The sequence below is a fragment of the Pseudophryne corroboree genome, chromosome 1 (genome assembly GCF_028390025.1).
Source record: "Pseudophryne corroboree isolate aPseCor3 chromosome 1, aPseCor3.hap2, whole genome shotgun sequence".
In the NCBI taxonomy this organism is placed as follows: Eukaryota; Metazoa; Chordata; class Amphibia; order Anura; family Myobatrachidae; genus Pseudophryne; species Pseudophryne corroboree.
In genome coordinates this window covers 1,148,263,920-1,148,277,983 of record NC_086444.1, presented here as the reverse complement: position 1 = coordinate 1,148,277,983, position 14,064 = coordinate 1,148,263,920, and the positions used below count along the sequence as shown (strand labels likewise).

The 14,064-nt window shown below is 43.9% G+C and overlaps 1 long non-coding RNA gene across 1 annotated transcript in view; it reads left to right on the top strand.

Annotated features, from left to right (window-relative positions):
* The first annotated feature begins 9,777 nt into the window (after positions 1-9,777).
* Positions 9,778-14,064, top strand: part of LOC135002167 (uncharacterized) — a 126,228-nt gene continuing 121,941 nt past the window's right edge. Inside the window, exon 1 of the long non-coding RNA XR_010203469.1 lies at positions 9,778-9,839. This is a non-coding gene — a long non-coding RNA (uncharacterized LOC135002167). The remainder of the gene's footprint in view (positions 9,840-14,064) is intronic.

Genomic DNA, 14,064 nt, shown 5'->3' with positions numbered 1-14,064 from the left:
TCTGGCACTGGGGGCATATACCTGGCACTGTGGGGGGCAGATCTGGCACTGGGGGCATATACCTGGCACTGTGGGGGGGGGGGAGCAGGCACTTGGGGCATATACCTGGCACTGTGGGGGGCAGATCTGGCACTGGGGGCATATACCTGGCACTGTGGGGGGCAGATCTGGCACTGGGGGCATATACCTGGCACTGTGGGGGGCAGATCTGGCACTGGGGGCATATACCTGGCACTGTGGGGGGCAGATCTGGCACTGGGGGCATATACCTGGCACTGTGGGGGCAGATCTGGCACTGGGGGCATATACCGGGCACTGTGGGGGCAGATCTGGCACTGGGGGCATATACCTGGCACTGTGGGGGGAAGATCTGGCACTGGAGGCATATACCTGGCACTGTGGGGGAATATCTGGCACTGGGGGCATATACCTGGCACTGTGGGGGAATATTTGGCACTGGGGGGAGCAGGCACTGAGGGGGCATATGTGGCACTGTGGGGGAATATTTGGCACTGGGGGGAGCAGGCACTGAGGGGGCATATGTGGCACTGGGGGGGGGGGTATATGTGGCACTGGGGGCATGTACCTGGCACTGTGGGGGAATATCTGGCACTAGGGGCATATACCTGGCACTGTGGGGGAATATCTGGCACTGGGGGCATATGTGGCACTGGGAGCATGGCCCTAGCAACAAGCACTACCCCCTAGCAACGAGCATGACACCCAGTGCATGAAACCCCTGGCAACGAGCATGACACTCTGAGCATGAAAACCCCTGGCACCGTGCATGGAACCAAGAGCATGAAACCCCTGGCAACGAGCAGGTAATTTAAAAGTAATTAGAAGCCTTACTGTAGAACTTAATGTGTAATGGGCATTATGGTGTGTGGCATAATGTATCACGGACATTGCGGTGTGTGTCATAATGTATCAGGCATTACGGTGTGTTGTATACTATATCACGGGCATTGTGGTATGTGGTATAATGTCTCAGGATCATTGTGGTGTGTGTCATACTGTGTCACAGACATTGTATGTGCTATAATGTATCAGGGGCATTGCAGTGTGTAGCATAATGTATAACGGGCATTGCGATTCCTGTCATAATGTGTCACAGGCATTACGGTGTGTGGCATAATGTGTCTGGGGCATTACAGTGTGTGCATATTGTGTCATGTGCATTATTGTGTGTGGAATAATGTCTAAGGGCCATTGCAGTATGTGGAATAATGTATACTGGGCATTACTATGGGGGAGAAAAATTTCTAGTTACGCCACTGCTCTGGCTACTGAACTCTGATCCCCAAGTCCCCAGTCCCTTCTGAAAGGTGGGACTCTCTCATTTTTTTTATCCCATTAAAACTAAGAAATCTGTTTCCAGGAACTGGAGATATCCTGCAGTCAAGCAAGCTGCCCTCCCACCAGAAAATTATGAATATTAAGCCCACTCCACTATCGACCCTCCCTATGTATTAAACACCCCCTACCACCCTGGAAGTCATGTACTGGGGCCCCTTCATTCAGCACAATGCCCCCTTCTGCAGTTTAGTGTTCTCCCTCCCGCCCCATCTGTGCAGTAAAGGAATAATTAGCAGAAATAACTGCTCCAGGTCTTACATGCTGAGCAGAAGACAGAACTACCGCACGCAGGACATCAAAGCTGCCACTAATAGCACCCCCCACCCCTGCCGCTGATGAGTGGGTAGGGGCCCCAGTGCATTGCTGTGCTTAGGGGCCTACATTGCTGTTAAGTTGGCTCTGGGTGTTTTCACACCCTTTTCACATTATTTTAGTATCAATGAATGTATTAAAGGGCCAAATTTACTAAAATCTGCAGCTTTTGCCCAGCTTTCTCTGCCCCCTGAGGATGTGCAGGGACCGGGCTCCAGTGATCAGCTATGTGTATCCAATGGACACACAAGCTGATCACTGCTTAAAACAAATTTTTAAATAAAGTTAAAAAAAATAAAAACCATACTTAGCAGTCCAGGAGCCGGTGATTGGTGCTCCGGTGTGGGCTGCCGGGCGCCGGGTCCTTAATGTGCTGTGTTGTGACCCTCAGTGCAGTACAGTGATGCTGCAAAACGGCAGCTCACTTTACAGCACTGAGGGTCACAGCAGTGCACAGGATCCGGCGCCCCAGCAGCCCTGCAGGAGCACAGATGACCAGCTCCCTGGACTGGTGAGTATATTCACCATGGGGAGGACCCGCGATGTAGAAATACGCCAATGATGCTGCGGTGTGTCATCGCAGGGACAGTACTTGCTCGCAATCTCTGTCCCTGCATGCAATAATTGATACATCCGTGCGATGTAATCAATTATTGCAGTGCGAATATGGGCGATTTTATCACATGCCATCTGCATCCTTGGATGCAGATGGTGTTAAATAGGCCGCCTAGGGGGACATTTACTAAGCAGTGATAAGAGCGGAGAAGTGAGCCAGTGCAGAAGTTGTCCATGGCAACCAATCAGCAATGAAGTAATATTTATCATTTGAATACTATAAAATTATACAGAGCTGCTGATTGGTTGATGGGGCAACTTCTCCAGTGGCTCACTTCTCCACTCTTATCATTGCTTAGTAGATGTCCCCCTGAGTTACTTATTAAAGTGATGCGTTTTTGTGGACTGATGTCTATTACTGTGGGGCCAGTAGATGGCAGGATTGCCAGTCTAGCGAGCCCAATCTCAATTAGCCAAGGCAGGTAGGGAAGTGTCTGTGTATTGTTCATTGTGAAGCCAGTAGCCGTCATGGCAGACTGTTAATAAATAACAGTGTACTGTACAAACATCAACCCTATGATTTCTAACCTAGAACTTGTATTCACACTGGCTGATGCTCCTGGTTTCTCTATCATGGGATAGATCTGACAAAACGTGGAGATTGGCGCAATTTTGAAACAATTTAAGTGTGCTGACCATGTTTCGTTGCATAAAAAGAATAGGACAAGAACCTATCTCTGCTATCTCTATGCTGATACAGAATCCAAGAACATTTGTACGAATGGCTGTTCACAGATTGGAATATCCTTAAAAATGCTGTATATATGCCACCCTTATCTCCCCTCCAGGGGTACTCATAGGGGAGATGCATCCAGTCAGTGCCAAATGCGAGAGAAGAGGGGTTTGGGGCGGCATATGGTGTGTGGGATGGGTTACGTAATTATTTCATAGTTGCATTGTAATAAAATGTTACGAGGTGTAATAAAGACAGGACTACAACCCATCATTCTTATGATTAACCTAGGATGTAAATGAGCAGCGTTGTAGGAAGAAACAAAAAGCTTAAAAGTAGTTGTAAGAACTTTAACTTTCATATTAGATCTACACTTCTGCATATGGCACCTGTCAAGCAAATGTAGTTTGTGGAGGCTTCTCCAAGAGTGGATAGCAGGCGTACACCCTGACGCAGGCTGCATGGACCTTTGTGACAAATTGGTATTAAAACTACAAGAGGCCCTGCGAGATGTCAGTTGGAAGGCTGGGGACAGCTGAGAGACGATGAAAGGAGGTTGGTGAGTGGCAGTTGGTGAGTGACAGTTGGTGAGTGGCAGTTGGTGAGTGGTAGTTGGTGAGGGGCAGTTGGTCAGTGGCAGTTGATGAGAGGCAGTTGTTGAGCAGCAGTTGATGACCAGCACTTGGTGAGCAGCAGTTGATGAACGGCACTCGGTGAGCAGCAGATGGTCTGAGAAGTGTAAAGGCCCGTACACACTGGTCGATGTATCGGCCGTTCTCTTGAACGGCCGATACATCGCGGGACCGTCGGCCAGTGTGTACGGGCGATACGTCTGTGAACTCCGTCGTTCACAGACGTATCGCGTCGGCCGCGCAGCACAGCCGACAGCCAATATATCTAACGATATATTGGCCCGTCGCTGTGTGTGTACGGGGTGGTCGTCCGACCGCCCGTACACATGCTGCGGCGGCCGGCGGTGATTGACAGGTGTACTGGGCGGGCGCTCGCGCCCGCCCGCCCAGTTCATGACGTCAGTCCCCCGACGGATCGGGCTGTGTGTATGCACAACACACTGCCCGATCCGTACATAGATATATCTGCAGATCAATTGATCTGCAGATATATCTAATAGTGTGTACCCACCTTAAGGGGCCAAACTGACGGGGAGATTTTCCCAAAAATGTGTGCTGAGCGGTCTAGCACAGACCGCTCAGCACACATTTCTCCCCCCGCTCAGCACTGCGCGATGTGCTGAGCGAGGGGTGGGACGGACACGGGGGTTGCTCACTTCACACAGCGCTGAAGTGAGCGACCCACTAGATTAAGCCTGCATGCAGGCCAATCTAGCCCCTGCGATAACGACGCGCGGGACCGCGCATCGCTGTCGCCGGCACCCCTACACACAGAGCGATGTTCTAAGCAATCTAGTCAGTTTGCTTAGAAACAAGCTAAACATCGCTCCGTGTGTACCCCCCTTAAGAAGGAGAACTGCAGTGGCAGCCATCTTCTGAGGTGGAGATATCAGGGATGAGCGAAGGCACTTTGAGATTAATACAGGAGTCATTGCAGAAAACCTTTACAGAGTGAGTGTCAGGAATCTGCATTCTCCGTCGCATCACTACTGTGGTACTACAGGTTCCAGCAGTTCAGTTCTGTTCCAGTTTTCAGTCTACTGCAGCCTGGAGTACACAGTGCTTCAGCTAACCCACAGCTGATCTGAACACCTAATCCAGCAGGGTGTGTTCTCACAGAGATCATCCAATCATCACAGACCAAGGTGTATAAACTCCAGTTCCTGGCTCAGTCTCATCGCCTTGGACAACACGTCACATCCTGTGAACAGGCGGCTCCTGTATGGATGGTGATATTATACAACTTTCCTGCCTGAACGACCGGCTTGCCTGGTCTGGGGCAGGGGCCTTTTGGGGTCTTCCCCTTGCGGGGAGCCCCTGGCTTTGAGTGGTGATCGCACACCGGTGCACACTTCTGCATTAGTACCTTGGGTACATCTTCCCTGATTGGAAATGTCTGGCGTAAAGAATACTATTCGTTTGGAGTTGGAAAAGGATTCATCGCAGAATGATCTGAAATTTGTCTTCCATGAGATACTGGAGAAGCTAGGGAAAGTGACTCTGAGTGACCTTTATTGTATTCAAGACTTCCCTAAACAAGGTATTTATGACGTGACATTTCATTCAAATGGCTTCTGCCTCAATGTGTATGAGGTTTTAAGGGGCAAGGAACATGAGCCTGCAATGAGGTTGGTGAGAATGAAACCTCTTTTTGCCCTTGAAGAAATTTCAATTACTGTTCATGTTTATAACCCATACACAGAGGTGAGCTTGTTAAAAGCCTTCCTACTGCAATCCTGTTCTAATGTGCGGGGTGGAGTAAAACAAAAAAATGCCCTGGGAATTTTCAATGGCAAAATACGGTTCTGGGTGAGACTAAAACCTGACCCAGATAATGTGGGTGGTACTAAGCATCCCCCTGCTAGTTTCTGCATTGGTGGTAATAGGGGATTCTTGTACTATTTTGGACAGCCAAGCTTCTGCAGACTGTGCTTTATGTATGGACACACTAAGGAGGAATGTTCCACAGGCAAAGTTTGTAGGAATTGCAAGCAAAAAGATCATGAGGCTGGCAATTGCCCAATGGCAAAAAGCTGTGATATCTGTGGAGAGGTAGGACACAGTGTCCGAAACTGTCCTGCTGCTAAAGTCAGTATGCGAAGGCAAATGTTTAAAGAGCTTGATGCTGAGATGAGAGCAAAAAACTTTGCAGATCGTGGGGTTAATATACAACAGTCTGTGCCTGGTGGGAATTCCACTAGTGAAGAGCAGGCTAGGTCTGGACCCAGTGCTGATAACGAGGAACAGCTTGTTCGGTCTAATGAGCCTGCATGTGTGGCTGCAGATGAGGGACAGCAAGAGGAGTTTGCTGATGTAATGGAGGATGTGGTGGAAGCATCAAGTGACTGTGTGGAGAGTCCAGCTCTTAGTCTGGTAATAGATGACTGTCAGAGTCCTGTACCATCGGGGGACTCTATTAGAGTGGAGGAGTTCAGCAGTGGGCCTGAGGAGTCTGGCTCAGTGGCTAGGAAAGCTGAACGACAGGTGCGCAGAGCTAAGAAGCCACGGATGGAGAATACAACAGGACATAATACTGAAGGTATAGAAGATGTGTCCTCTGCTGAGGAGGATGGCGATAGATCACAAGAGGCATCGGCTTATTTTTTAGATGGGGGAAATGTTATCCCAAATGTAAAGAAGTGTGCCTCTTACAAGGGGCCGCAAGGTATAGGGTGAGGAGGACTGCAAAGCTGTTGAGGAAGAACTGCTTTAGATCTCAGCTAAAGAGATGGTGGTCAAAAATAGCTATTTTTTGTGCTGTACCTTGGGCTGCTTAATTAGTTCCCTGATGTTTTTTAGGGTGAACTTCTGTTTACGTGCTGTGATGCTAACAGTGCATAGTGGATGTCTAATGTTTTTGTTTTACAAAGTTTATTATTATTTTTTTTGTTGTCTGTTTGTTTTATTTTGTTTCAAATGTTTAATTTAAAAATATTCTCGCTGAATGTGAGATTAATCACAAGTAAAGCCAGAAGATCGGCAGTATTAGAATATGTGGCAGCAAGAAATGCTGATATTATTTGTTTGCAGGAATGTGGATTGTCTCATATACCGGAAAAAGAGGAATGGGGCTATGGGGAGGCTATATGGTCTGGTTCTAGCTGTAACAGGAATGCAGGGGTGGGTATTTTGTTTAAAAATAAAGAAATTAATATAGAAAGTTATTTGGTGATAGATGAGGGGAGAGCTATCTCTGTAAGTGCTAAATATAGAGGCTGGAGATTTAGGGTGTTTTGTGTTTATGCTCCAGCAGAGAAGAAAGAGAGGAAATGTTTTTTTGAAAAATTAAAGTTTTTTTTGTCTGGAAGAATTCCTACATTGCTTGTAGGTGATATGAATTGTATTCTAGAGAAGGAAGGTAGGAGTGGGAGAGGGGAGGTAGTTGTTGATATTACTGGGAAAATCCTGAAGGATATTATTCTGGATTTTGGTTTTGTTGATATTGCAGAGACAAGTATGGGTAAGCCTGTCCCAAATACCTTTTTTGCGGACAGAGGAGGGGTAATGTCTCGTATAGACTATTTACTATGTTCTAAAGATGTGATGTTTGGAGAGTTTGTACAGGAGAAAGTGCCTTTTACAGATCATGTTTCTTTATGTTGCAATGTTTGTTGTGAGTCTAGTACAATATATGGGAAAGGATTGTGGAGACTAAATGTTAAGCTTTTAGAAGATGAGGTGTTATTCAAAGATTTCTGTAAGAAATATAGTTTCTGGCAAAGTAGGAAAAATGAGTTTGTCAATATATTGGAATGGTGGGACTGGGTTAAGGAAAGGGTTAAGAAGTTCTATCAGAGAGCAGGATATAGAAAAGCTGTGAGAGAGAGGAATAAGTATCAGCTGTGGAATAGCAGGCTTAGTTTTCTTTATAAATTAAGAGAGGAAGGTGTGGATGTGAATGATGATATTATTAAAGCAAGATCTGAGGTTAGTAAATGTTTGAATAATAGAGGTAAAGAAATTATTTTTAGGTCTAGGGTGGAGGTATTAGAGGAAAATGAAAGATGTACAAGGTTTTTTTTCAAAAAAAGCTTGAAAAATAAGCATGTGATAAAGTATGTGTTAGATAAAGATGGAGAGGAAGTGAGTGGTGAAAGAATGATGGATGTGATTACAGAATTTTATGGAAAGTTGTATGATAGGAAGGAAGTAGATAGTGATATGGAAGAAGAAGTATTGTGTGGTTTGTCTGAGAGAGTGTATGAGGGAAATTTGCCGGTTTTGATGGATAAGGTAACAGGTGATGAAGTGAAAAGAGCTGTGGATAGTGCTAAAAGGAATAAAACTCCAGGTATGGATGGGTTGCCGATTGAGTTTTATAGTTGTTTTTGGGATGTCATAGGGAAGGATGTGTGTGATTTGTGTGCTTTTATGTTTGGAAATGCAAGATTATGTGATAGTATGAAAGAAGGTATTGGGGTGTTAGTGCATAAAAAAGGTGATAGGGGTTTGTTAGAAAATTGGAGACCTATTACGCTTTTAAATTCAGATTATAAAATTCTGGCAAAAATATTGGCAAATAGGATGCGGGATGTGGTGGGTGATGATCAAGTGTGTGGTGTGCCTGGTAGAAGGATAACAGAATCTGATTTTGCTGAGAGATGTGTTGGGTGACTGCAGAGAAAGGAAGAGAGTATGTATGTTATTAGCTTTAGATTTTGAAAAAGCGTATGACCGCGTGTCTCACAATTTTATGTTTAAAGTATTGGTACGTATGGGGTTCCCGGTGGAATTTGTAAGATGTGTGAGAGGGTTATATGATTCTGTTGTGAGTAAGTTTTTGGTGAATGGGAATATAAGTAAGAATGTAGTGATTAGGTCAGGAGTACGACAAGGATGTCCATTGTCAGCTATTTTGTTTATTTGTGTTATTGAACCATTATTACAGATGATTAGGAGAGATAAAGTTGTAGGGGGGGTGTTGGTACCAGGTAGTGGAGGTAGGATGGTGAAAGTATTGGGGTATATGGATGATGTTGCGGTTGTGAGTAAGAGTGTTGCAGAATTGAGAAGAGTTAAATTACTGGTTAGTTTCTTTTGCAGTGCTTCTGCATTTAAAGTTAATTGGTGTAAAACAAAATTGAAGTGCTTTGGGGATGAAAGTTGCAGTGTGGAAGGGATTATGAGCGTGAGTGAAGGGATTAAAATATTAGGTGTGGTGTTTGAGGATGATTTGAAAGGGAGTGTGAGTTGGGAAGAATGTAGTAAGAGGGTACAGAAGAAGGTGGATTTTTGGAAGATGAGACAGATGACAGTGTTTGGGAAAGTGTTGGTGATTAAAAGTGTGGTGTTACCTATTTTATTGTTTCTGGCATGTGTTTTTCCTCCGTCTGTGCTGGAGATCAAGAAAATAAACAGAGTTCTTTTCATGTTTGTTTGGGGTGGGAAGATGGAACGTTTGAAACGTGAAGTGTTGATAAAGGCAAGAGAGAAGGGTGGGTTGGATTTCCCTGATATTGAAATCTTTTTGTATGTTAATTATATTCGTGTTATAGTAGAGTTAATAGGGAAGGGGAGTAAAACTGCCTGTATGGTGAGATATATGGCTGGGTGGACTTGGTATGGTTTAGGGTGGATCAAAAGGGACCTGAAGGTACCTGTGGCGTTTAGCAGTCCGTGGTGGTACAATGTAATTGAAGTTTTCATTAAAAAGAAAGATCTTTTGAATATTTCTTTAAGTGGGTTTAAAGACAGAAAGAAGGTTATGAAAGTTATAAAAGATAGAGAGATAGTTTGTAATATCAATTATATGCGCTCAAGTGAAGCTGTGATTATATGGAAGAGGCTATGTTCGTATGGCATGTCAAATACACAAAAGGAGATTGTATGGTTGTGTATGCATGAGGGGTTGCCAGTGAGAGTGTTTATGAAAAAAAGAGACTTGGTAGCTTCAGATGTCTGTCCGAGAGACAATTGTTATAATACTGAAACAGTGATGCATGTAATGTGGAATTGTGGTTTTGCAAATGATGTGTAACCCTGATCAATTGGGGTTTTATTTAATTATATCTATTCCTATATATATATATATATTACATAAAATGTTGTGCCTCCACCCAAGTATTTCTCCTATCCAATAACATTGAATTTAGGCTCAGGGTAGACTTGGGAACACCCTGTCTATATGATTTATATCTGAATAAACTAATTAAACAATGCTTCTTCATATATTATTTCTCTTTATGTTGCAGATTGGTGGAAAGGATCTGTTGTTAATCGACTTCTCAATTATCACACCAAATTAGCAGGTAAGTAGTTTACTCCATATTTTCAATTAATTATAATGTTTACATATATATAAATAACCACTCACATAAAAATATATATATATATATATATATATATATATATATCTATATTTTTATATTAATATTATACTACACTATATAAATATTAATTTATATTTCATATACATTCTTAGAATTTTTTATATTAAATATACTGACAAAAATACATAACATTGTAGTATATAATAGGTCAAGTACATTTACCTTATATCTATATGTATATATATATATATATATATATCTATAGACACACACATAGACATAAATAACCACATACATATATATATACCATTCTAAGCAAACAATTTAATATGGTCCAATCAGAGTTTTGGCTTCTTTTCAATGCAAATGTTAGATATCCTAAGTCCTTCTTCCTTTAGCAAAGATTTGGTGACTTATATATGCATATATAACAGTTTTCTGATTGTTTTCTGTACAGAATCAATTATATATTATATCCAGGTTAGTGTAGTAGTAGTATTTTGAATATCTCCCTGTCTTCTTTGTTGTAAAATAATGCAGTTGACACTCTGATGATACAGTTTATGTTAACACTCTTGTTTTAAGAGAATATATTGTAACTGTAGCTAAATAATCCCTGTAGTACAATGAGGCAGTAAACTAATAAAGCCTTTCCTCTTGCGGTTTAAACAAAGTATCCAGCAGACATGCGTTATAATAAAGTTGCAATAAAAGAATCAAGCTGTGTCCTCTCTGTCTAGACTTGCCAGTGGCCGTTGGTTGCTTTAAGTCTGATTTGTGCTGTAGTTAAATCATCCTGAGCTGGTATAGTTCTAACTGTGTAGTAAGAACCTATTATAACAGGAGCCATCCATCTGTGTTAGTAAAATTATAAATATTTATCTTCCTGACAGAGGGTATGTTATCTCCACTAGTTATGGCCAGTTGTATGAATTTGCCATGTACAAAGTTAAGTTAGTTCAGAGCAGTATAACTAAGAGTAGATGATAACTAAAGTCAAGTGCCTGTCCAGTATCTATATAGTAGGATAGTGTGCCTGGAGTAATGTTTGTAGTAAATGAGTGCTGATAAATAATTAACCGTTACAGACCTCTGGTGTCTTCCGTGAATGCCTCCTGACATTCACAATATCAAAGGAGGATAGCCCAGATAGCCTCTCATTGGTGGACCGGTCCTTACTTCTTATATGCTGCCTCTAGATACTGCTCTGCGGATACTTGATATCTGCACCGCTCTGCCAGCCGCCGCTGCTCAGGAAGGTCTCTGCTCACCCGGATTCCTCTGATCTTCACGGCCCCGCTGGCCGCCGCGGCTCTGGACGGTCACTGCTCACCCGGATTCCTCTGTTCCTCACGGCCCCGCTGGCCGCCGCTGCTCTGGACGGTCACTGCTCACCCGGATTCCTCTGTTCTTCACGGCCCCGCTGGCCGCCGCTGCTCTGGACGGTCACTGCTCACCCGGATTCCTCTGTTCTTCACGGCCCCGCTGGCCGCCGCTGCTCTGCTGATCACGGACGCTGCTGTCACCAGTCACGGCTGTCCCGGATCTCCGCTTCTTCACGGCTATCATCAGCCGCACTGGTAACTGCTCCCCCGGCTCTCGGGCTCTGCTCACCAGAATCCCTCTGATCTTCACGGCCCCGCTGGCCGCCGCTGCTCTGCTGGTCACGGATGCTGCGGTCACCAGTCACTGATGTCCCTGATCTCCGCTTCTTCACGGCTATCATCAGCCGCACTGGTAACTGCTCCCCCGGCTCTCGGGCTCTGCTCACCAGAATCCCTCTGATCTTCACGGCCCCGCTGGCCGCCGCTGCTCTGCTGGTCACGGATGCTGCGGTCACCAGTCACTGATGTCCCTGATCTCCGCTTCTTCACGGCTATCATCAGCCGCACTGGTAACTGCTCCCCCAGCTCTCCGGCTCTGCTAGCCGTGCCGGTCTTTAGGTTTCTCGGATCTCCGCTCTTCACGGCTCTCGCTAGCCGCTGGAGATCTTCCTTTTATTCAGTGTGCTTTCGCTCGTTAGGGAGCCACACCATCTCCACTGCGCCGCCAATGTTTACAGCACAGCTCTTAGCGGCGGGCAGGGAGAGGCAGCTGTGTCTCCCTCAGAGGCGCACACACAAGTCCCTTTTCAGCGCTTCAGCTCCCCTTTTTATACAGGAGCCCCAGGGGCCACGAGACCAGTCCCAGTCCTCGTGAAGCCTCCTCTTTCCCGCCGACAGCACGAGCTGTTTTCAAAAGTTCCTCGTGCCCTGCTGTTTGATGAGGCACTACCATAGTTAAAGAAAATCTATATACAGTCCCCATAAAGATCCATTTGTACCGCAGATTATATACACATATATATATATATATATATTAAATGATGAAAGGGGTCATTTCAGATAGCGGTAATATTTATCAACTAAAATTGATGTACCATGAGGTATAATTGTCCTGAAAATACCTCATGGCATGCTCAACTCTTCCTTATCACATATTGTATTAACATATAACATAAGGACACTACTGTAACCATATATAAATGGAATGATAAATATAACTATATACATTTATACGAATATAGGGGTAGGTCTATACATCTATTAAGCGTAACCAATTCCCTATATCACCACATTTTAGATTACATGAATAGAAACGGCTACATTTCTCCCCCTGGTAATCCGAATTAATTGGTACTATAAATTCGAATAACCACATTAAAATTTAAAACATAGGGATTGTTTGACTTCCCAAGTACCCAAAGTAAGGCCAAGTAGATATAATGCTAGGACAAACTACTCTAGGCTCATTACATGAATGCCCCAGCTGGTCATAAGTGAGGATCATAGGGGGTTTACATTCCCTTCGTGGTCGGGTGTGTTCATCAATTTCCATAGTACCAAAAAGAGTAGGTACTTCAACCTCAGGGCTGTTATAAGGAGAATCATCCTCCCATGGAGGATCATCGGGTTCATTTATATTCCATGGCTCTGTTCTCAAATTAATTATAGATTCAGAGGGTTTAGGAGGATTATCTCGGGTATCCCCTCTGCCTCCACTTGAGATAACGGGAACCTCTTGATAGAAGAATCCTGGATCTTGTCTTGATCCTTCAGACCATTCCGGTAGTGGGGACTCAGTAGAAGGATAGACTGTAGAACTTGATTCTTTTATTTCATTAGGTTTCACAATCTCTTGTTCCACAGTGAAAGAAATGTCTTGACTTATGGGTAACAAATGTTGACGGTGGTATGTTAGTATGGGCCCATCTTTATCCTCAGGTACCAGTTGATAAACCGGAATGTTAGGTAATTGCTTTAGTACTCTGTAGGGAATTTCTTTCCATCGATTAGATAATTTTTGTCTTCTAGGAGTCCCCAGTCGTCTCAAGAGAACTCGATCACCAGGAATTAACACGTGTTCTTTAACTTTAGCATCATACCGCTGTTTATTCTTATCACCATGTTTTTGAGATGCTCTTTGAGCAACTTCATGAGCAGCTTTTAACTCCTTCCTTAAATTGTTGACATAAGTATTATAAGTAGACGGGTTCTTTGATGATACAGAAAGGCCTAAAGAAATGTCTATAGGCAATCGTGCTTCCCGTCCGAACATAAGGGAATAAGGTGAATACCCAGTTGATTCATTTCGAGTACAATTATAGGCATGAACAAGTTGATTGATGTAACGTTTCCATTGAAACTTGTGTTTGGGATTCAAGGTTCCCAACATATTGAGCAGCGTTCTGTTGAATCGCTCCGGTTGCGGATCCCCTTGTGGATGATAAGGTGATGTTCTTGACTTCTTTATCCCGCAACAGATGCATAACTCTTTAATCAGCTTACTTTCAAAGTCCCTTCCTTGATCTGTATGAATGCGGGCAGGAAGTCCATAATGCACAAAGAAATGATCCCAAAGAGTCTTGGCTACTGTCAACGCTTTTTGATCCCGAGTAACATAGGCCTGTGCATAACGTGTGAAATGATCGGTGATTACCAAAATATTACTTTCCCTCCCATTGGGCCCTTCTAATGATAGATAGTCAATGCAAATCAATTCCATAGGCCCAGAGCTACTTAAATTGACCATAGCTGCTGTAGGGGTAGGTAATGTTTTTCTCAGAACACAATTCTTACAAGTTTTACAATAGTATTCAATATCCTTACTCATATAAGGCCAGTATACTCTCTCTTGTACTAAGTGTAATGTCTTATCCATACCC